This window comes from Perognathus longimembris, chromosome 28 (genome assembly GCF_023159225.1).
Source record: "Perognathus longimembris pacificus isolate PPM17 chromosome 28, ASM2315922v1, whole genome shotgun sequence".
Taxonomy (NCBI): Eukaryota; Metazoa; Chordata; class Mammalia; order Rodentia; family Heteromyidae; genus Perognathus; species Perognathus longimembris.
Genome location: NC_063188.1, coordinates 21,075,958 through 21,099,260, shown reverse-complemented (window position 1 = coordinate 21,099,260; position 23,303 = coordinate 21,075,958). Strand labels below are relative to the sequence as shown.

The 23,303-nt window shown below is 34.7% G+C and overlaps 1 protein-coding gene across 6 annotated transcripts in view; it reads right to left on the bottom strand.

Moving 5' to 3' along the window:
* Window positions 1-23,303, bottom strand: part of Tenm1 (teneurin transmembrane protein 1) — a 786,931-nt gene that overhangs the window by 211,561 nt on the left and 552,067 nt on the right. The window lies entirely within an intron of this gene.

Here is a 23,303-nt window from a genome sequence, read left to right as displayed (position 1 = left end):
TATGTGTAACACAAAACATTGCAATACCAAAGGAACTGTGCTTCATCATTTCTAGTATACTTAGAATGGGAAGTGAAATTCATCAAAAGCTTTAACCCTTGCCAGGTGATGGTGGTTTACACCTATAATTCTAGCTACTCAGGAGGCTGAGATGTAAGGATTGTAGTTCGAAGCCATCCAGGGAAGGAAAGTCTGTAAGACTCTTACCTCCAACTAGATACTAAAAAGTTGTAAATGGAGCTGTAGCTCAAATGGTGGAGTACCAGCCTTGAGCAAAAATGCTCAGGGACTGTGCCTACTCTTTGAGTTCACAACCCAGGACACTCTCTCTCTCTTTCACACACACACACACACACACACACACACACACACACACACACACACACAGAGCTGTAACCCGGATTTCTTCTGACTTGTGCTCATGTAATCTGTGGTTGTCCTCACTGGAGTAAAGTCAAGTTAGGAACCTAGTATGTGGTATCACAAAAAGGCTTGATATTTGGAGAAATATCTTTCAGCTAGAATAACAGAAAAAAAGCCACAATCTTAAAGGATCATTACCCTTGAATATATGATTGATGCCTAAAGCTAAGGAACTGTGAAGATAAGGGAAATGTATGGCTATCGCTGTCAACATAGCAACTATATGCTAAAAATCATCAGATATAAGTTGTACTTTAGAATCAGACAAGGGAAGTCTATGTAATAAAGATAGTGACATTGCAGGGCACCAGTGGCCCATGCCTGTAATTCTAGCTACTCGGGAGGCTGAGATCTGAGGATCACAGTTTGAAGTTAGCCCAGGTAGGAAAGTCTGTGAAACTCTTATCTCTACTCACAAAAAATGCCAGAAGTGGTGCTGTGGCTCAAGTGCTAGAGCAGTAGCCTTGATGCAAAAGGAGTTCAGAGACAGTACTAAGGTTCAGAGTTCAAGCCCCAGGATTCGCAAAAATAAAAATAAAAAAATAACAAGATCCTGCCAGTAAGTACCATGTTATAATCACATATGTATGGTATGTTACTTAAAGGTAATATTCACTATTTCATACAACCAACTTACAAAGGAAGGGTTTCTCTCCATAGCTCACAATGCTTTCTAGTATGTAGCTCAAGTTAACCTAGAGACAAAGTAACTTTAGTAGACAAGGGATAGGGAGATATTTTTGTTTTGAAAATTGGGAATGAGAAATAATTGTCCAAAATCCTATAGAACTTTTATTGTATTACTTTAAATCCCTCAAAAACTGACAATGTAAGAGCTCAAAATAATATTTCAGAAATGAATAGGTTGAAAATTAGTGTCTTTCACATTAAAAAATTTTGAAGAAGTAGATTTTCTTTTTTGAATTAACCTGTATTTATAAAATGACGGAGTTCATGGTGGTATTACCATATGCACAGTGTACTTTCACTCTTCACCTTTGAACACCTGAAGCCACTTGTAGAGGAACAATAATTTTAAGTGTCCAAATTGCATTCTCTTGGAATCTATTTTGTAGCAAATAAGTGTTATAATAGAGAAAAGCTATTAATTTTAACTTAGTTTTCTCATCCTTAGCAAAGCTTTGTAAAGTTTACTGCCATCTAAATTCTTTGATAAGAATAAGTATTGAATTTATTCCTGCTGTCTGTAATCAAGTTTCAATAAGTAGTATTACATTTTGGTGGTCCTCACACATGAAAAAGAATCACAAGTCTGCTGCTGGTGGCTAATGTCTATAATCCTAGCTACTCAGGAAGGTGATATGTGAGGCTCACGGTTCAAAGCCAGCCCAGGCAGGAAACACTATGAGACTCATGTTTAATTTACCAAAAAAAGGCAGAAGTGGAGTTGTGGCACTACTAGTAAAGCACCAACCTTTAGTTAAAAATCAAAAGGAGAGTGTGAGGCTCTGAGTTCAAGCCCCAGTATTAACATGCACACATGCGTGCATGTGTGTTGCATGTATACACACACACACACACACACACACAATCACCTAGATGTAGTAGAGCAGTGCCTTGAATAACTCATGATAATTGCTTTCCATGGAACTTTTGCTGTCAGAATGGCACTAAGTTACTTTACAGAAAAATTAAGAAGTATGTTTTTCTTCCTTTCCTTCCCAAATCTGATGATTATATTACTTTGCAAGCATATGTATTAGTTATCAATTTTAAAATAATATAATGAAACTCTTAGGTTTCCCCCTCTAACACATAATTTTATGTCCTAGCTTTCTAGGAAACATGAAAATTGTTTTTACCTTAATGAAGAAGGAAGTGAAGCTCAGACAAGTGAGATATCCAACTAAAGTCACTGCTCTAGTCAATAGCAGAATTGGAACCCTGATCTAATTTCAGGCACCTTGAAGTATAGCAGTTACTTCGAGAAGATGTTCCTTCAAGTCAATAAAGTTTAGATTAGATAACAGATGATTGCCCCATGTCCCCTAATGGCAATGGCTGTAAATACCATATCTATATCTGTATCTATATCTATATCTATATCTATCTCTATCTCTCTATATATGTTATTTCTCATTGAGGTACATATCTACCATGGTTCTGAAGGTGACATGCTTACCAACGTGTAGGATGGTGTCATCTCAAGTTGACACTTTTAGAGTCTTACAAAGCATGGGAAAAAACAGTATAATTGTATAAAGCTCTGAAATGCATCCATCCAGAAATGCAACCTAACATCTGCTCACTTTTCATAGGTCAAAACCAAGTAGCATGATCATGCATTGCTTCCCAAAGGTGAAAACAATTAGAGTCTTGATGAATATTGATCTATCTGTCTATCTATCTATCTATCTATCTATCTATCTATCTATCTATCTATCTATCTATCTATCTACCTACCTATCCATCTACCTACCTACCCACCATCTATCTATATGCCATAAAGCTCTCTTCAAATGAAATCTTGCTCATAATTCCATTATATAAGATAGGTATTAAGCAGTGTTAATATCCAAATCTGCTTATCTTGACCCTTACTTTGAAGCTCCTAAGATAATTTTATGGTACTTTACTATTTGGTGAACACAGTTCAACATCAGCTTCCCCCAATATACATAGACAACAGGCATAAGGAACAAGAATTTTGTGCTAAAGATAAGAAGATCAATAATTCCTTTCAGGGTCATGAGATAAAATAGAATCTAAAATGCCAACATATCACAGGATGATCCATTCTGTGTCTCTTGTTCTACTCACTTGACTGCTTCTTCCACTGTGATACAGAAAATTCTCAAGAATATTATGACTTTTCATGTCAGAATGTATTAGGTGCATATAATGTTATCTGTAATGAATGCTAAGACTCAAGTGCACAGCATGGTTTAGAAACTAATTTCTAAAGGAGGTACACATTTTTAGATTCATTTTGAACCCCACAGCTGCCTCATACCACTAAGCAACTTGACTTGCATGCAAGAGTAAATGTTTTAATATAATATGCCTAAAAGTTTTTAGTTTTGTAAAATTATAAAATATGATTTACTCAGAAAATGAAAATTCTTTTATTGGATTACAGCTGGAAGGAAAATGATCCTGTTGAATATGACACAGGTCATTTTGTGTCATTGGCTTTTATGAAGAACATTTTCAATCAAGACAGACAATTTTACTTTCAATAAAATTATACATATTTTTCAGAGGTACATCTTTAGACATAAAATAAAAATGGTTAGAAAAGTGATCTCAAGGAGTGTGTATGTCTTTGTGTATATGTATGTGCGTGTGTGTGTGTGAGTGTGTATTAGTGGTAAATACAAAATACCTGGATAGAACTTATCATACTATATTAACTCCATCGCTTGTTCTTTTAATCACTGTAAGTTGAGAATCTATAGAGTGCCTCAAAAAGCCATCCTAACTGACAGAGAGATCATGTCATAGCTCTCTGTTAGATTGGGTAGCAGAAAAAGACTGCAATTTATTGCCTAGGTGGTAGTTTGTAGTGTAAACATCTGTGGCAATGCTTTTCCAAGGAAATAAAAGCAGAATCCCTCCTATTCTTGCAGTATCAATCAACGGAACTATGATTATAAAAGTATGCTAATGTTTTCCATCCAACAAATTCCCAGGAATGAAGAGATTCGTTTTTGTGTTATGTGTTTGAAATGACAACTTGTCATTAAACTATTCAGACACGAATACTATTTTTGTTCAAGATGTTCAAGTTAGGAAAGTAGAAAGAGGAAGGAAATCTATTAACCTGATTCTTTCCTTTCCTTATATCCTTCTTCCTTTTACCCACCCACTGATGGATCTATCTATTTGTGTCTGTCTGTCTGTCTCTGCCTACCTACCTGCCTACCTACTTACCTAATTACCTATCTAACCTACCTACATACATACTTATCATTGTCTATCAAAGCACTTAACATCAAGTTCATGTTTACATACAAATGCAAAGACTTTTGAAGTATAGCACATTTGTAATTTGCCATAGATTAGTTACTCTACCACCCCTGGAATCTATTTGTATTACTATCACTCGAAAGAAAATAAAATCTATATTCCATACTATTGATTAAATTTTGTCTGTCTTTAACTTTTATAGTCTATACCAAGTGAAGGCCTTAGCTGAAAGTTCCCTTTTGATGTTTAGTGACAGGCACTATTCAAAACAAAGTTGCTAAAGAAAGATTCTGCCTGCTAAGATGATCAACTTATTAGTATAGAACGTTAGCCTTTGCAATGCACTTTCTGATACATTATCATAATGACTTAAGTCATGCATATCACCTTAAACTTACTAGGCTTGAAGCATTGTGAGGAGGAATACAGAAATGACCTAGGATTACAAATGAAGTTGAAAAAAATTTAGGAAAGGAATGCCTGTTTATTCCAGTGTGCTTGATTTTAATGTATATGTAAGCTAAATTTATTCTTAAAGAAGAAGAGAGGCTTCTCAGATTCCCTTATATTAACAATTAACAACAACCACTTTCCCTTGAAAATTCACATAGAGAGATGTTAAAAAATGAGAGACCCAAGTGCAACATCAGTCACGCAGTAATAAAGTATTTAAATCTTCAAATTATTTGTATAGCCTTTATATCTTCCCATCTCATCTATTCCATTACTTTACTATCTGATAGCATCATGGCAATGCTTTCTTGGATTTTTTTCCCTTCAGTCTATGTGGTAAGAACTGAAAGACAGTAAAAATTCCAGGACAGTAATATTATTTCAACGTAATTGTTAAACAAATTATAGAGATTCTCTGTGATATTTGCATGCCTGTATTGTGTCTATCCTCCTTACCTCTTTCCTCTCCCAATAAACTTTGTTATTTCTCACCCCTGTATGGCTCTAAGATCAGTATAGCTTGAGTTTCCTTTGATTGTATTTAATTGGCCCTCCCAATCAGGCCTTTCTGAAGATAGTCTCATCCTTTAGGGTTAGAAATTCACTGACCCAATAGTCTATACCTACCTAAAGTTTGCATCATGGCCCCCCTAATTAGGTTTCTCTGTGAGTATCTGGATACTCAGAATTCAGTCTTGAGGCCCCTTCCAGTGCCTATGTGGGACTTTTTGCTCGGTGTGAATTGCATTGCCAAAACATATTGACCCGAGGGATGGCCAAAATACAACCGTTTTCAGGGTTTGGTCATATGGTTTGTAGATAGAGAATGGTTAGTATGGCCAGAGTGATATGTATGATACCTCTTACCATGGGGAACAAAGAGGATCAAGATCTAGGCAGGAAGTCTTCATTTGAGTCTTCACTCCAGACTCCACAAATTCTAGGGGTGGCTTTGTCTGCCCTTATTATATTTGGAAGGTATGCTATCTTACATTGCAATCTCTCTTGGAATCCCAGTGTGTGGAATCTCAAGACCATCTAGAAGTTAGCCATGAAATACATATTACATCTAAAAAGTAAATGTACCTACTTTCCAGGAAGCTCCATGCTATGCTTGCTAACCCAGGAAAGCAATATCCCATTTTTCTACTTCTAGGTCAAGCATATAAAATAAGACTAAACTAAGATAAGGTGGATACCCATGGGATTGCATTCAGGAAGAGAGAAGCTGGTTTTTTCAAGCATTTTAGAAGTACTGAGCAGTATCTAGAAGACAGAACCAAGGATATAGACTAAGAGTAATTGATCATGCCTCAAACTGGAGGTGATTTGATTGAAGGTATAAATATAAAAAGGGTATAAATATAAAGAAGTTGAACAGAAACAAAGAATTGAGGTAGGAGGAGATGGCTGAAGCCAAATGGTTCAAGAGCCATATCAATAAAAATCTGAATACAGAGTAAATAATTTGTGTGTCTTGGCTTCCTTAATGCATTGGTCAAATGCCCCAATCCAGGAAGTCATGATAAAGGCATTTTTTAAAAAACAAAACAAGTTCTCTTTAAGAACAGGCAGAAGATTTAGTATCAGGCTGGTAGCTATAAAATACCTAAGGTTACACCTAAAAGCTATCTTCTCTACAGAACTCTCAGTTCTATTTGATTTACAAAAAAGCAGAGGAAAGAAATGTGCCTTTACAATAATACTAAGATTCATGCTTCTTATAATGTGTAGTTTTAGGCATAGGGCAGGAAAGCAGTTAAGTGAATGTTGGTTGAGATAGTATTTAATGCATTGACCTTTGGGTGTTTTGCGTGAAAAATGTCTTGGCTTTAAACTGCAAATTAAAATGCTGTTAAAATTCACATTTCACTTGTTGGCGCTTAAGTGTGGTCTCACTCTTTAAGCAGCCTAGAGAGAATGTAATGTATTAATTAAAAAATAGTATTTATTCCAGGTACTTCATGATTGGGTGAAATAGAACAAACCATTTAATTTCTTTGTGACTTGTTTCCTCATCTGTCAAATGCTAATATCATTTTCTTATAGGGTTGTTGTATCCTATGTAATACTGACTAAGAAGTATATTGCCAAGTGCAACGCTACACACAGGTAAGTTTATAGTATAAACAAAATCTTTTTCAAAAAGTAGCAATTTCTAGAAAGTAAAGTAAGAAAATAATGATAATATATGAATTACCTTAGTGTCATATTATTATTCTCTTTTTATTTTGGTTTTTATTTGTGACAAGTATAGTATTATCATAGATACTTGATGACTGTTGGACATAGATTCACCTCTATATAGTCTGGGTAAATTCTGTGGGACTATGTTATGTACAGAATATCTACCAGAGCCCTATGCTACATATTATATCATTCCATCTGAAGCCCCCGGCGGACAGTGTCTCTGTGGCGTCACACCTTTTGAATGTGCAGTTAATTTTTGTTGTACTATCATTCTTTAGAAATGAGGACATAAAAATTCCTTGCAGTGATTATTTGCCAATATTCATATTGGAATCAACTTTTGATAAGTAATAAAAATAGAACAGTGTTTATCCTTGTAAGCATGACAGGAATTAAAAGACTGTCTATGCTATGAATTGCCAAAATTTGGTCATGTCTAAGTGTCGTTGGCAGGCACCACCCTCTCAATTATTTTATTGGCCATCTTCATGGCTGAACTAACCACATATCTATTCTGATCAATTGCACAGCAACTGACTATTAATATGACCATAAGCCCCAAGTTAACCACAAAATGGTCAATTTCAGGCTATGTCTAGACTTATATGAAGAAAATGCTGAGCATCTGTGTTCTGTGGCCAGAGACAAAAGCCATAGCCTTGAATTAAAATATGTGAAATACTAATTAGTTATAAAAAGCACAGAAGCAGTGTTCTTAACATGATGTACTGTATCATTTGTACTGCAAGTTCCATAGAAACTCCAGTTATTTTTTATGTATCTCCAAATTTCAGAAACTGCCATGGAATCTGTTCCCTTGTAGAAATTTAAGAAATGTATTTTACAAGTATATTAGCATTTTTGGGGGGGCAGGGTTAGTTGCAGATAGGACTCTCACAGACTTTCCTATAAAGGGCTGTTTTTGAACTGTGATCCTCAGATCTTAGCCTCCTGAGTGGCTGGGATAACAGGACTGAGACACCTGTGCTCGAGACACCAGTGTCCAGCTACAGAAATAAGTTCTTAGGGGTGTTTGGACACCTTCTCCAAAAAGAGAGAGAAAGCTGCATGATCCCTCTGGCTGTTCAAAGACTACATATAAAAATGAATCTAGCTGAGCATAGTGACACAAGGCTGCAGTCCCAGCTACTCTGGAGGCTGAGATCTAAGAAATGTATATCAAAGCTAGCCAGGCCAGGAAAGCTTGTGATACTTCTTTCTTAAAATTAATTTACTCTACTATTATCATAAAGGTGATGTGCAAAGGGGTTACAGTTACATGAGTCAGGTAATGAGTACCTTTCTTTTCATACTGGGTCTTCTATTCCCTCATTCTCTCCCAGCCCCTCCCATCTCCACTCACAAGTTGTATAGTTCACTTTCACCAGTGTCCATTGAACTACACTGCTGCACTTTTCACCCTTTGTTACTCAAGTGCTGTGCCCTCCCCCCACTCTCCTGAAGTTATGCATGTGAATATACAATACATAAAGAAAAGAAGATAGAATTGTCAAAAAATAAATTTATTTTAAAAAGTGATGTCTCTTTCCAGGTGCAGTTGGCTCATATCGTAATGCTAGCTACTCAGGAGGCTAAGATCTGAGGATTGTGGTCCAAAGCCAGACCAGGCAGGGAAGTTCATGAGATTTATCTCCAACTAACCACCAGAAAACTGGAAGTGGCACTGTGGCTCAAGTGGTAGAGCATTAGCCTTGAGCTGAAGAGCCCAGGGACAGGGCCCAGGCCCAGAGTTCAAACTCCATGACCAACATAAAAGAGAGATCTCTTGTGTTTCTTTTTTGTGTTTCATTTTTGTGAGGGTGCTATGATGGAAATAGGTCATATGGAGTATGAGTTCTTTGAAAATAGAAAAAAGGGCCACGTGTTTATTGCTTCCATTGTTTGTTTAGCACCTAAGCACAGATCCTAGCACATATTTGGGAAACAGGATGGATCAGTGAAGGACCTTACATAGATAATTGAGTTCCTTTTCCTTTTGGCTCTTTGTACAAAAGCAAGAAAAAAAATATCTAACAAAGGTAAATAGTCTTTAGAAAGACAAAGGATTCTGAAAGATTCCTCAAAATATGAAGTTTCATTGTTAATTTGATCCTTAGTTCTAAACCAGAATAATTTTTTAAAGTCTTACTGGTTATATCTGGCTTTTTGTTGCATACATTATTTGCACCCTGGGATTTCCTTGTGATCTATTCATACATGTGTATGATGCACTTGATCAAATACACTCTTTTCTTACTACTCTTTAGGGATATCATTTTTGAGTACTGTTGCCACTTATGTTAATTAGGTTTCTTTTTTTAAAAGTGAAAATTGAGGGGTCTGGCATTATTCCCTGTGCCTTAAGAGGTGCCCTTCGATATGCATCACTAAATCAGAGTAGCAAAGGTGGCTTGAAACAAAAGGATACTAATGAATTTCTAATAATCTCTCCCTAATTTTCATAGCTGACTAGATAGAATAATGGCGAGTATGAAGAAAATGATATATATGTAATAAAGGTAGACTATCCGGAGGTTTATTTTTAAGGTAAGTGGAGCTGAAGCAGCGGGGAATTGAGAATTGACTAGCTATAACAGAAAGGAAAGGGGGCAGGGAAGAGGTAATATTTCTGACTCTCCTGCCAGTAATATCAAGCAGCAAATGATCAAGTAAAGGTTGGCAGGCTAGCCTCTGCCTTGCAGGTTGCCTGGTTGTAACTCTAATACCTTTGACATATCTTATCTCTCAAATCAATGAATGACTGCATTAGGCCCTTCTGGTTCAGTTTGGACTAGTTCCAAAAACCTAGGGGTTTCCATCCTGCTGCCCAATGATTTGTACTTTAAATTCCTATGGGACTTAAATTAAGCTTTTCTTCCTGCTATGATGATGATGTTTCTTTTTTTCCCAGAATGGATGTTGGTTCACCAGTTAGCTTCTCCCTTGAGCTCTTTTTTGAGCCCACACAAAGTATTAAGATTCCTGGACAAATAGACTTTGTAATTTCACTGGAAGAGGCCAGATGCTGTCATTGAAACGAGAGAGAGGATTTAATAATTAAAGGAAAGGAATACTTTGACTACATTCACATTCTTATGGTCCTTAAGAATTTCATAGTCCTATTTGTTTCTATCACAGGAAAGAAGAACTATAAAGGAAAAACAAAACCCAAGGAAATGTGACGTCCTAATGTATTTAAGTCTGGAGTATGAAAATTTTGTCCTGTGGGTTTACTCCTATTCTGGAGAATTTTGTGATTTTTTTTCTATTCTACTCATCACTTTCTTACTTATTCAGAGAGATATTATCAGGGTTGATGTCGTTGGGGTAGGATGAAGCTTTATGGAAGCTATTGGGCTACACACACAGTGTCTTCACTTCTTTGTCATACTCCCAATTCTTAAATACACTTAGATTGCTTTATAGGTCTTTATTTTGTTCCATAATCTGTACTTGCAGGAATCAATATCAAACTCTTTTATTTAGTCAGGTTTGCTAACACATTTTGATATATTGTAAAGAAAATCCCCCTTTTTATCAGTATGTAGATTTTAATATTTTTCTTCACAGGTTTGTCCATTTTTATCCTAGTTAATCGTAAGACTTTTCATGCTTTTGTAAGTGTTAGTTTTTAATTGTGTTTTCTGACTCTCTTTGCAACCCTGTTGTTCCTACCATTTCTAACTTTGGCCTAATTATTTTTCTATGCTAAGTGCTACAACTATCTATTTTAATTACTTCTTTGCAATTCTTTATTATGTATCTGAGTCTTAATTTTTATTTATGTTTGTCTTTAATTGTATGCTATAATAATGAATCACAAATACATACCTACTGTCAAACTTTGTACTGTGGATGAAACAATAATCCATTTTGAGCTGCCACTCATCATTGTTCCTCCTCCAGAGAGTACTCTCTAATCACTGTTTGATAAGTATTCTTTTGATACACCTTTCTAAACATTTGTATTAGCAAAATTACATAGAAACACAAAACTAGGTTGTGGGTATGTTTTATAAATGATTGAATATTGCATCTAATTTTCTAAGGCTGGGAAATATCTCCAAAGCATATTAAGTCCATACAGAACTAACTCTTTTTCTTCTATAGCATGTCATCATAGTTTGAGTATGTTCTACAGATTAATCTTAATAGAATTTATATTTTATTTATATAATGCCTATTTTTCACATATACCAGAATTTCTAGGGTTTATCTTAGAAATGAACTTAATGGAATTAAAACTATATACATCTTAAAATTGAATGAATACTGATTATAAGATATACCAATTTATATGTGCAAGGAGAAAACAATGTTTGCTTTTCTGTGCCCTTGACCAATATGTCAATATGAGAAGCACAAAAAGTCTTTTTGAAATATTTATTTTCTTGGTAGCTAGAGAAGTTAGCATCCTTTCCAGTTGTTTTCTTAAAGACTATCAAACATGGTAGAACAGATTTCAGTATACTTCATAGTAAAGGGGGTAATGTTCAAAGACCAGATTTGCATTAGATACTCTGTAAGGACTGAGCAAAGGATTTAATCAAAGGATTTGGAGCGACTTTATGACCAGTCAGGCAACATTTCCCCATTAAGAAAACTGCCTATGTTGTTCCTGACTCTTTATAGGGAGATGAAAAGTTAAAGTTCATACCTTCTATAAAGTAAATGCCATTAGTTGTCACTATAACCTATTCAGAATTTTAAACTATTCTCATCTCCAGTGAAATTCTCCCATCTATCCAACTCTTAGTATTTTATTTACTTCTTTTCATTCTGTTCTTAATGAACTGAGGAAAACTTGGTCACCATGCCCTGTTTGAAAATTTTTCAGGTATTTTAATACTATTACTGAGTCTTTTCTGAACCATTTTTTCTTTGAATACATAAAGGGCTTTAACCTGTCCTCAAGGATTATTTTGTCCAGGATTTAAATTACACTGCTTATATTTCAAATTGTATGAGCTTCTAATTCAAAATGAGTAAGAAGCAAAAATGGTTTCCCAATTTAACAAAATCTGCTGCTGATATTTTGTCATCTTCCCTTCAATTCTGCACGCCACACAATTTGTTTTGGTATTAGATATACATTTTTAGCTGATTTTTGGACTTTCTAATTTTTAAGCCTTTCTAATATAAGTTAAAAAATTTGGAAATAGTAAGGATGCATCTGATCAATGTACATTATATATGCATAGAATGTCATGGTAAATTCCACTAATGTGTACAAAAATTGGCAAAGCCACAAATGGCTGCACAATATTCCAAAATGCATCCAAATTTGCCTAATCATTTTGACATCCTTGTACATTTAACTTATTGCTAATTTCTTCTTACTCTGAGTAGTTGCTGTGAACAGCACAATTGATTAGAAAGACTACATAGATTATTATTTGAATGTCACATTTCCACAAGGCATGGGATTTGGCACATGGTGGATCCTTAATAAGTGCTTGTTTCTTTATGAGAGCTTGAGTCAATTCTATCAAGGGATGAAATCATTATTCTGTATTATGAAAACAGTCACCATATATGATTAGAACTACAACAAAATAAAATCTAAAATATCATCATGTCACTGAAGAATAAATAACAGAAGTTATGTAGAAGAAGGAGATAGATTATACCTTGTCACTCCATCTGACAAAGGGTTTCAGAGACTCAATGAGATAGGAGAAAAAAAGATAGAATTGCAGTCTTTGTATTGACAGACATTTCAATCCATATATTAGACAGATCCAGATAATGCTGAAGATTTCATAAATCCCTCTTATTCAGAGGTATCTGGAGATAAATGATTTATCATGAATCGATTTCACTTTTTAAAAAGTATTTGGTCCTAATACTAAAAATAAAGGAGCCTTTTGTGAAAGCTCACACTTGTGTAAACACTTGAGAATAGTCTAGCTACTAGCTGGTCTCGTACATCTTTAATCATAGCAACTCGGGAGGCTGAGATTTGAGAATCATGTTTTGAAGCTAGCTGGGACAGGAAAGTCCTTGAGGCTCTTGTCTCCAATTAACTATCAAAATAGGTGGAAGTTAAGCTGGGGATAAACTTTGACTTTTGCAAGCTTTGAACAAAAAGATCAGGGACAGTGCCTAGGCCCTGAGTTCAGGTGCAAGGAATAGCACACACGCAAAAGAATAATGTGAATAAATGCAAGACCCAGATAAGCAAAAATACACTTCCGTTTATATGTATGGTAATTTGGACTACTTTAAAAATATCTTTTAGGGCTGAGAATATGGCCTAGTGGCAAGAGTGCTTGCCTCCTACACATGAAGCTCTCGGTTCGATTCCCCAGCACCACATATATGGAAAATGGCCAGAAGGGGAGCTGTGGCTCAGGTGGCAGAGTGCTAGCCTTGAGGGGGAAGAAGCCAGGCCCTGAGTCCAAGGCCCAGAACTGGCCAAAAAATAAAAAATAAAAAAAAATATATGTGTATCTTTTATATTCTTTTGTTATAGTATCTTTTGGTTTATGTATGGCAGGTTGTCTTTAAAGGAATGAAGTAATATCAGTTAAGTATCCAGCTACGTGTGTTAGAAATGATTCTGATACCGTTTTTCTTTTCATTGTATAATCATAACTAGAAGGCCACCTCCCTGATAACTACAACTCCTTTTCCCTCCAAATCCAGTAAAACTGATAACATTGTGTTGGATTGTATAAAATATCAAATTTTATAGCTCAAATATCAGCAATTTTGTGTATGTCAATCCAGTACTAAAGGTGGAAGAAGAAGAGAGGCATATAGATTCACCATTTCCTATGTATAGTGACCTACTGGCTTTGGCAAAAGACTCACAGGTCAAGCCTCCAATGAGAAGATATACATGTCCTTTGCTGAATGAATCTCTCCCACTGATATGCCTAATGAGTAAAAGGGAAGAGTTCCAAAGTAGAAGTCAAAACAGTCTAAAACCCTTGGCACAATTCAGTTTTCAAGAATATTTTAAATGGCATATGTTTTCTTTCCATTGACAATCCTTGCCCTTGCCAAATCAGGATGACTGACACTCTTAATTTGCAATTTCCTATGTTTCAAGAGTTTTTTTTTCTTTTTGATTGCCATATAATGGTTTACCTAATTATTTTTTCAAGTTGCAATTTTTGATGTTTAATTTCAAAATCAATTTAAGATGTCTCAGGCTCCATTAATACACTGTGATATTGCTTCACTCATTTTCTAGCAAAGCACTTACTTTAAAAATGCATCATTCTAATGATTTTAAATTACTTTACAGTGCACATACCAATTTACAACTATTACAAAATTTTACATTTTTCCCAAAGCACTTCAGTTTTAAAGATGCTCTGTTTTCAGGATAGAATGAGAGTTAACTTTAAAAAAGGCATGAATACCATTTAGAGCCTTAAAATTCTCTGTTCGCTAATCTAAGTAAACAAAAACTCAAATGTTCAATGAGCATATAAAATTAGCTTAGGATGACAACATTATTATAAATTTTTTCTTTTTATTCAAATTAATGAGAGCATTCCTTATAAAAAGGCAAAAATTATTGTATACAAGTACAGCCATGCATGACCATATGGATTTATATGCAAATGTGCATGGGTATGTTTTTTTCTTTTTGTTGGCTAAAACATGCCATTGTAGAAGGTGAAAGGGAAATTTCTAAGAGGCACAGTTACCACGTAACAAGTGTCTGGTTCACGGTTAAAAACTCTACATATACTATCTTATTTAATCTTCACCACAACCTTGCAAGGTAGGGTTACTTATATTTTTTCAGATGAGTGGTCTAGTGTCATAAGGCAAATATCAAATTCCAGTCTATCTTACTCCATAATTGCCATTGTTTGTATTACATCATGTTGAATGTTTTTCAGTAAATCTGAAAGGATGACCTTTGAAGAATTTATACCATCCTTCACTGAGCATAAGGTTTATTTGCCTGCTTACTACCCTTTGACCCTCAATTGACTACTCTTAACAATTGCTAAAACATGATTGATTTTTAAGTTCACATCTACTTTAGAGGCAACGAATAAATTAATGACAAAGACTTCCAATGTTAAGCCTCACTGTGTAATTATTTTAAACCTTGACTAAACTTGTTGCTTTTGTGTTATACACACTATTCTCTCAATATCTATTATGTTATTATCACTAATAACATGTGATATTTGGCTTTTTGAGCTGTGTTTAATTCAATCAGCATGATAATCTACATTTACACACATTTTCATTCAAATGACAGGCTTTCCTTTGTCACTGAGTATTCCATGATGTGTGTGCGTGTTTGTGTGTAACATATATGCAATATCTATGTACATATGTATAGAGATATACATATGTACACAAACACACAGAATTTCACCATATAATCAATATAATAGTTAAAGGATATTTTAGTTTTCTGTGCAAATCTTAAGGAGAAATATCTTCTGATGTTAATGCAAAGTTTTGTTTTCAATTGTCCTTCTCCTGAGGACGGTGTTCTGTGTTCATTGAGAAGAAGCTAGAAAGCTATGTTGAAATTAGATGCTCTTTAATCATGGCTTTCTTAAATGATGATTACATGTCCTATCTTTCTTTGCAGCCAGGTGTGTGCACAGGACTAAGTTATTGGTGAATGGGATGTGAATCGATGCTTCTAGAAGTATTTTCTGTGAGATTCTGATAACAGAGAGTGGAAAAACTACTCCCATTCCTTTATCATGCCTAGAATGAGAATGGAAGTACTAGGAAATACAGAAATAAAGGCCCCTTTTAGAAACTGTAGAGTGGTGAACTGAAAAGAGCAACTTTCTGGAATCATCAAATCAGCTTTATATTGTCTACTGGTAGATTTGTTTTTCCCGAGAAAAATTTATATTCAATCTTGCTTAAGCCACTTATTTTTTTTCCTTAAGGGAGTCAATTCCTGTTGCTGAAATTTGGTCTTACCTCACACACAATGAATAAACATTTTCTTGAATTGATTCTATAATGAAAGATAGAGCACAAATAAGGCATTGAAAAGAAACAACAACTACTTTTGGTCAACTTCACAATAAAACATCTATCCATATTCCACAAACACAGGAAGTAACATCACTTTAGTAGGGACAAAAGAATGTAATAGCTTTGGAATAAAAAGGATTTTCATATTCCTTGAAATTAATTCAGCTTTCCAGTGTCTGAAAATGAATTTCTTTGAGACACCTACTAATTTATCTCCCACTTACAAAAGATTTGTCTTTGAAATGTGTCTTTACAATGAGAATTGAAATATAATGACAATAATAGCTAGCATTTATTATTATGATTTAGTGCCTACTATGGGAGAAGCACTATGCTGGATGCTGCTCATATATTATGTCATTTAACCCCTTACTACTACTTGACAAGATAAGAATAATTGCTCCATTTGCAGGAGCTCAGAGATCCATAGAAACTTAATCAAGGTCACACAGTAACTTAGAAGCTGAGCTAAGATTTGAGTTAAATTTTGTCTAAATTTTTCGATGCTGAATCTCTGGTAATTTTCATGATATCCTGATTGCTAAGAAAAAGATCTTGGGATCCTTTCCTGTACATGCTCACTGTCAGCTTCCTAAAGATTCAATAGAAATGTTGACAATGGAAAAGGAACATCTGCTGAATTTGAACATATTTCTCTGAATTGTATAGTGAACAAAACGCCTAAATCAGAGATTCCAAGACTTGTTCCTCATCTTTACTATGTACATACTAAACTGTGTAAACATACATAAATTATTCAAACTGTCAGGGACTCAGTTTCCTGATCTACAAATTAGAGGATCTAGGTAGTATATAAAATCTCATCTCATATCAATATTTCCACAATTATGTCAATAATTATGCCAAAGAATTACTGAACAGCTGGGCACCAGTGGCTCACATCTATAATCCGAGCTACTCAGGAGGCTGAGACCTGAGGATCGTGACTCAAAGCCAGCCTGGTCAGGAAAGTCTGTGAGACTCTTAGCTCCAATTAACCACCAGAAAACCTAGAAGTGGTGCTTTGGCTCAAGAGGTACAGTGTTATCCTTGAGATGAAGAGCTCAAGGACAGTGCCCAGGCCCAGAGTTCAAGCCCCATGACTGACAAAAAAGGAAATAAGTAAAAATATATAGAGTGTCTGAACTTCCACTGTGTGCCATACTGAATTCAATTTAAAAAATAAGTGAGCCTAGTAGAGAAGTGTGGGAGGCTTGCTTTCATCATTGAAACTGCCTTCTCTTGACTCAATTATTAACCTCATGCCTTTGGTATGGTTTAAAAATTATCTTTTCAACAACACTCTATATGTTTCTGCAATGCACATTCGTGAAACTGTTTTGTTAGTATGGACTGAGCTTTTCTGTTTGTTGAACTCTAATATAGTTAAAAGTACCTTAGTGAAATGTATTCTTAATTTGAGTGTAGCTTACAATTTTTTCTACTTAGAAAAATGCTAAGTTCTTATGAAAGTAATTGCAAGAAGTAAAAAGATTCATCACTGGGACACTGGCATAAGGGAACATCACCTTCTGGTGTGGAAGGCAATGTTTTATGTTTTGACTTGAGTGGTAATTACAAGGTGTTTGCTTCTAAAGAAGTGGCTTACTTTATAAACATTTGTTGTCATTTATTAAAAACTTACTGTCATGAAAAAAAGAAAAATGCTAAATTCTAAAAATATATTCAAATGTAAATATAGTTTATAAACTCAGTTTGGAAATATATAAATTAGAATCCATAATGATTGATGTGTCTAAGATTATATGATAAGCCAAAATTCTGCCTGGATTCTTGTTCCATCTGCTGATCTGGGTGACCTAATATTCTGATAAGGACCCACACTCTGGGCAACAGATGTTTAGCTAAACTTTAGGCCTGTGCAGGATTAAGTATCTATATTGGGAATTGATCTAGAAAGAAAAAATATGTCATGAAGAACCAGACTAAAAGAAATTTTCTGTTTCAGGCTTGGGTCGGTGAGGGTGTTAAAGCCAAGTCTCTTCTGAGACTTCATCATTACCAGCCAGGTTTGGATGAGTTTAGTGCTCTGAATTTTCCTTTAGTTATTTGAATTTCCACATTTGTTTGGTCCCCAAAACTGTTACCCCAGATTTTTAAATTTAAAGTTTCACCCAATATTATACTATCTGAAAGTTCCGGGCAGAAGGAAATGTAAATCTTCCCCATAGGAATAATTTCTTCACACAGCACTTAGGAAAAATTCCAACCAATTTGAGCAACTCAGATTAGAAAAGAAATAGAAAAAGGAATACAATTCATGAAAAACAAAAAACCCATAGAATTAGACCCACAAAGACTTAATATATTTATCATATATAGGTTACAAAACAGCCATGGAAGTATATTTTGAAGTAAAGTAATAAAAAACAGGATTATGGAACAAAGAATTACACAAAGGTAATGAGACCAAAATATTTTCAGAAACAAAGAACAATCATTGAATTTACAAATTCAATGGAAGGATTAAAGATCACAACAAGCTTAGTCAAAGAGAAGTTTAGTGAGCTATAAGACTTACATGAGGAAATGACATCCATAAAATAACACAAATGAGCAAAGAAGTGGAAAATAAGAAAAAATTTAATGATATAGAGGATGAAGAAGGGCATTCAAAGGGGACTTCCAAAAGAAGAGGATAGAAGACTCCAAAAATATGACTAAAAACTTTTCATAGAAACACTGTAAATATAAAACAGGGTAAAATGAATCCACAGTGAAATTTATTAAGAAAGGGTATTAAGGTGTGAATTCTAATGCTGGCCTTTGAATCATGGACAATAAAGGAAATTGTATTGCCTCTTCCAGACAAATAATTTTTTTACCTATAAAGTGAAGAAATAATTACATACCTTATATTCCATGGACAGTATAGCTACAAGAATTTTTTTCTAGGTTAGTTGATATTTGGGGATAAAGATACAAGGGAAATTTTTTTATAGTTGATTCAAACACCTATTGAGAGTCTCTGTGAGTTTGACCTTATCAGGCTTCTAAGTAAAAATTTATCATTTTCACTCTAAGAACTAATCTTCTTAGACCTCTTGCCTTCTGCTCTACCAGGATTCAGAGGAACCTGTATGTAATTGAGATCTCTTAGGGATATTTTGTATAATCAAATTTCAAAAACATGTAACTACAATTCTAACAATGTCTCCAAATTCTAGCCATAATGAAGGAAAAAACCCTCTCAGATAAATCCATAATGTTTTTGTTACAAAAAGGCTACTCTTTATCTACATGGGGGTGTCATAAATGGGATACTTTTCTACATCTTCAATAATTTCATTTTGGCATGCATGTGTGGAAAAATTTTATTCTTACCCATCTCCATGTCCTGGGAAACTATTTTTTTTCATAATTGAATCCTGGCTTCTTTCCACCAATCTTAGCCATCTGTACTACAGAGCTTTTCTACCTTCTCCTCCCTTGTCAGAAGACTGATATGACACCCAGGCAAACTATGAAGGTAGGCATCCATGGCTCACTTTCTTCATAGGACCTTATATATAGGGACAAAATATACCCTTTATTTTCCATGTCTAGTATTAATTTACTTGCTAGTATTGAGAAAAATGCCAAGTAGTAAATGAACTTGGAAATCAGAATATGAGTTTGATCAAAACCAGGAATATATTCAGTAGTGAAACATGAGATTTGCTTGTTTCATTTTGATGTGCCTGTTGATATATCCAAATGCATTCCTTACTACAGTATATTTTAACATAAGTAAATGGGCATCTTCACAATCACACTTAACTTACATTTTTTGTTTGATTATTGCCTCTTATTTAACTATGACCTTGGTTTGAGAAAATAATTTTTGCAGCTTTAATGTCCTGAAATAGTAGCGTTAGCTCAGGTTTGTGGAGCAGCATCTGCAAATTTACTTCTTACTTTAGACTTGTCAAATTGTCAAAAGTTTCACTGTATTTTCGCATCGCTGCCTGCTAATGATGGCATAACAGGTGTGGTATTTATTGTCTTGGAACAAAATGTAAAAGACGTCTTTTGAGTTCATGAGATATTTGATGTACTTTAAATTACAATAGCTACAATATTAGGGTCATTAAACTAGCTGCTTTACTGAAAATGAGAAAAAAAATTAAATTTTGTGTTTAGTTTCTATTTTCACTCCAGGAAAAAAAGGTTTGGGGGTGACAAACCATGTCTGAGTAGGATATGTTGCTAGGAAATAATTATAATGGTGTTTTTTTTTTTCTATTTCATACCTACATTCCAAAGATATTTCTCTGGGTTCAGTTTTACACACTTGTCTTGGGATTTTCTTAAGGATGCTTTTGTTTTTCCTTTCCTGTGCTTATTAATGGATTTCATTTATTTCAGTAGCTCATTGTTAAGGTTTGGACTTGACTTTATGTTAGTAATACACCTACTAAGTTTCAAGTAGAGTTTGTCTTATTTAATCAGTCAACAGCATCTCTTTAAAGTCTATCATTTATGTTTTACTGAGTTGATGAAGAATTAATTTAAAATAAATATGAGCACAGGATGTTATACCTTGACCATCAAATAAAAAATAATTAAACCTACCTGGGAATTAGTCATAATTATTTTGTCCTTTTACATTACAAAGCATTATAATCCTTCCTTCCACAGCATGCTTCAGCGAGTACATTTCTGTATCTGAATTTTTCTCAAAGTCCAATAAATCTATAGTATTATGATGTATGAATACTCTGCTAACTAGTGGAAACACTTTTTAAAATTTAGCCACTGTTTCTATAAAATCTGGGTATGTGGAGCTGGGGATATGGCCTAGTGGCGAGAGAGCTTGCCTTGTATACATGAGGCCCTGGGTTCGATTCCCCAGCACCACATATACAGAAAACGGCCAGAAGTGGCGCTGTGGCTCAAGTGGCAGAGTGCTAGCCTTGAGCAAAAAGGAAGCCAGGGACAGTGCTCAGGCCCTGAGTCCAAGGCCCAGGACTGGCCAAAAAAAAAAAAAAAAAAAAAAAAAAAAATCTGGGTATGTGTCAAGAACTGTAGAAGGGGAAGTACCTGAAATCCTAGGTTCCTAATTTGGCCACATCATTGGCTTCTTTTCTACTGAAGACACTCTATTATAGTAACTTTATATGAAAACAACTTTTTCCTTCAGTGGTATGATTCATTGATGCGTAGTCATTCCTGCAGCATGTGCAATGTAAGTCTATTAGCACATATTAGTTGTTAAAAGGGGAATTCAATGTGATACTTGCATACAGTGTCCCATAATTAGAGTTACCCTTTAAGTAACACGCCCTTAAAACAATTTCAGCAGGTTCCATTGTTGAATTTTTTGTGCAATCATGTAAAATACTTGGACAATATCCACCTTCTTTATGCATATTTGTACTGAGGCTTCTTTATGAAGTAGACTATATAGATCTACTGAATCTGGACTATGAGGATGAAAGATACTGTGCAAACAGGAGTTATTTTAAAAACTATTCATCAATTCCTGGAAATCACTGGGAAGTGATTCATTATACGTGCTAGACATATAGAAACATATGAAAATCTTTTGATTATTGGCACTTTCAATAATGGGAGAAACCAACAAATTTTTAAAGCATATGGTCTTTTTATAATCAAGAAAAGTTTCCCTAGCAACAGTAATTATAAGAACCTCTTACAACTTCCTCTTCTCATTATGTTTTATTAGTAGACACATATCACTATCCATTAGGGAATACTTAACAACATAATAAGACATTGTTATAATGAAGACACGCACATTTATGTTTGTGTTTATATGTATTATCTTCATATATAGAGGTAAATCTTTAAACGATATGGTCTGTATATCAAAGTATAAGTGTCCTTCTAATGAGAAAAAACTATTTGAATGAATATATTCTCCCAGAACATTATGGAGTTAAGAGAATTTATGTACTAGATCCATGAACCATTTACAACCAGTTTCAATTATCTAATATACAGTACGAAGAATCATAGATCTTAATGTTGGGAAAGATCCCAAGGTTCTTTTGGTTTATCTTCTACCATTTAACAAATGAAACAGCTGAAACCCAACAAAATTAAGTGAATTACTCAAAACATCATGCATAAACACAGACTCATAGACACACACTCACTGTCGTGTGGATAGGCAAGATTGTTGCAGGTCATAGGATGGCTTACAAACCAACTATCTTCATAACTGATGTCTTTGAATCTCCTTGGATGTTTGCTACTTTATATATATTTTTTCTATTGTATATCAAAGAGCATATTCAGAGACATATAAGCTTCTAATGCTTTATATCTCCCTAACTGGTTAATCCACTTCTACAATGCATTGATATGAGAGGAGACTGTGGGAGATGAAGTACAAGAGTCATCTTTATATGAAAATGCTTACTTCCCATGGAAATGTTGCTCATCATTTGTGACATCATAAGTCACTCATAGTATGTTTTATCACAGGGAGAGGGGAAAAAGGGTCTGAATTCTACCTCTGTATATACTCTACAGCCCATGGGACCAGGAGAAATTAATTTTACAAAAGAAAAATAGTAAAAAATTACAATAATGATCTCAGAAGCTCTAGCTTTACCCTTAGAATAGGCTAAATGTATTAGTGAGATTTTAAATGATGAGTTTGGGGTTTAGGGCAGCATGACTTGACCAGTGGTATATTCAAATCAAAACTATGATACAACAAGCTTCTATTGTCATCCTCTTGAGTATTTTAAGACTATGTTAACCTTTATGACATGTCATGAGACTGCCAGCTTAAAGAAGTATGTATCTAATATCAACTTAGAGATGCTGACAACACTTAGTGTACCTAGAAAAACATAGTGAAAATAATCATGAACCATTCGTTGCTGTTCTCTTGGTTCCAGTAAAACAGAGTTAACATGCTAACAGCTAAGCTTAGAGGAAGAAAATGATCAATGGCAAAGAGCATATCCACCTTTGAAATGACATGATCCATTATAAGAATCAGATGTTAAATTGCTTCCTGTACTGAGTACACTCAATTAAAAGTCTGCACAGTGAGATCATCTCGATAGTTAAATATGCTCTATGGGAACAACCTTTATGGAGCTTAAAAATCTCAGAAGGACTATTCATACCATGACACTTGAGATTTGGAAGGCATTTCCTTTCCCTGTTTTTCAATTTGGTAATTTTCTTGAGAAGCCATTAGTCTGAGAGGCTGCTGAGTTTGGGATCATGCTTATCCACCTTTTTGCTTCTGTGAGGAAGAAATGTTTTTTGTGGGTTTTTGCTATTGAATCCAGAATGAGTGAATGTGGCTGGGGCTCAGAATTTGAGGACGAAAGTTTGTCATT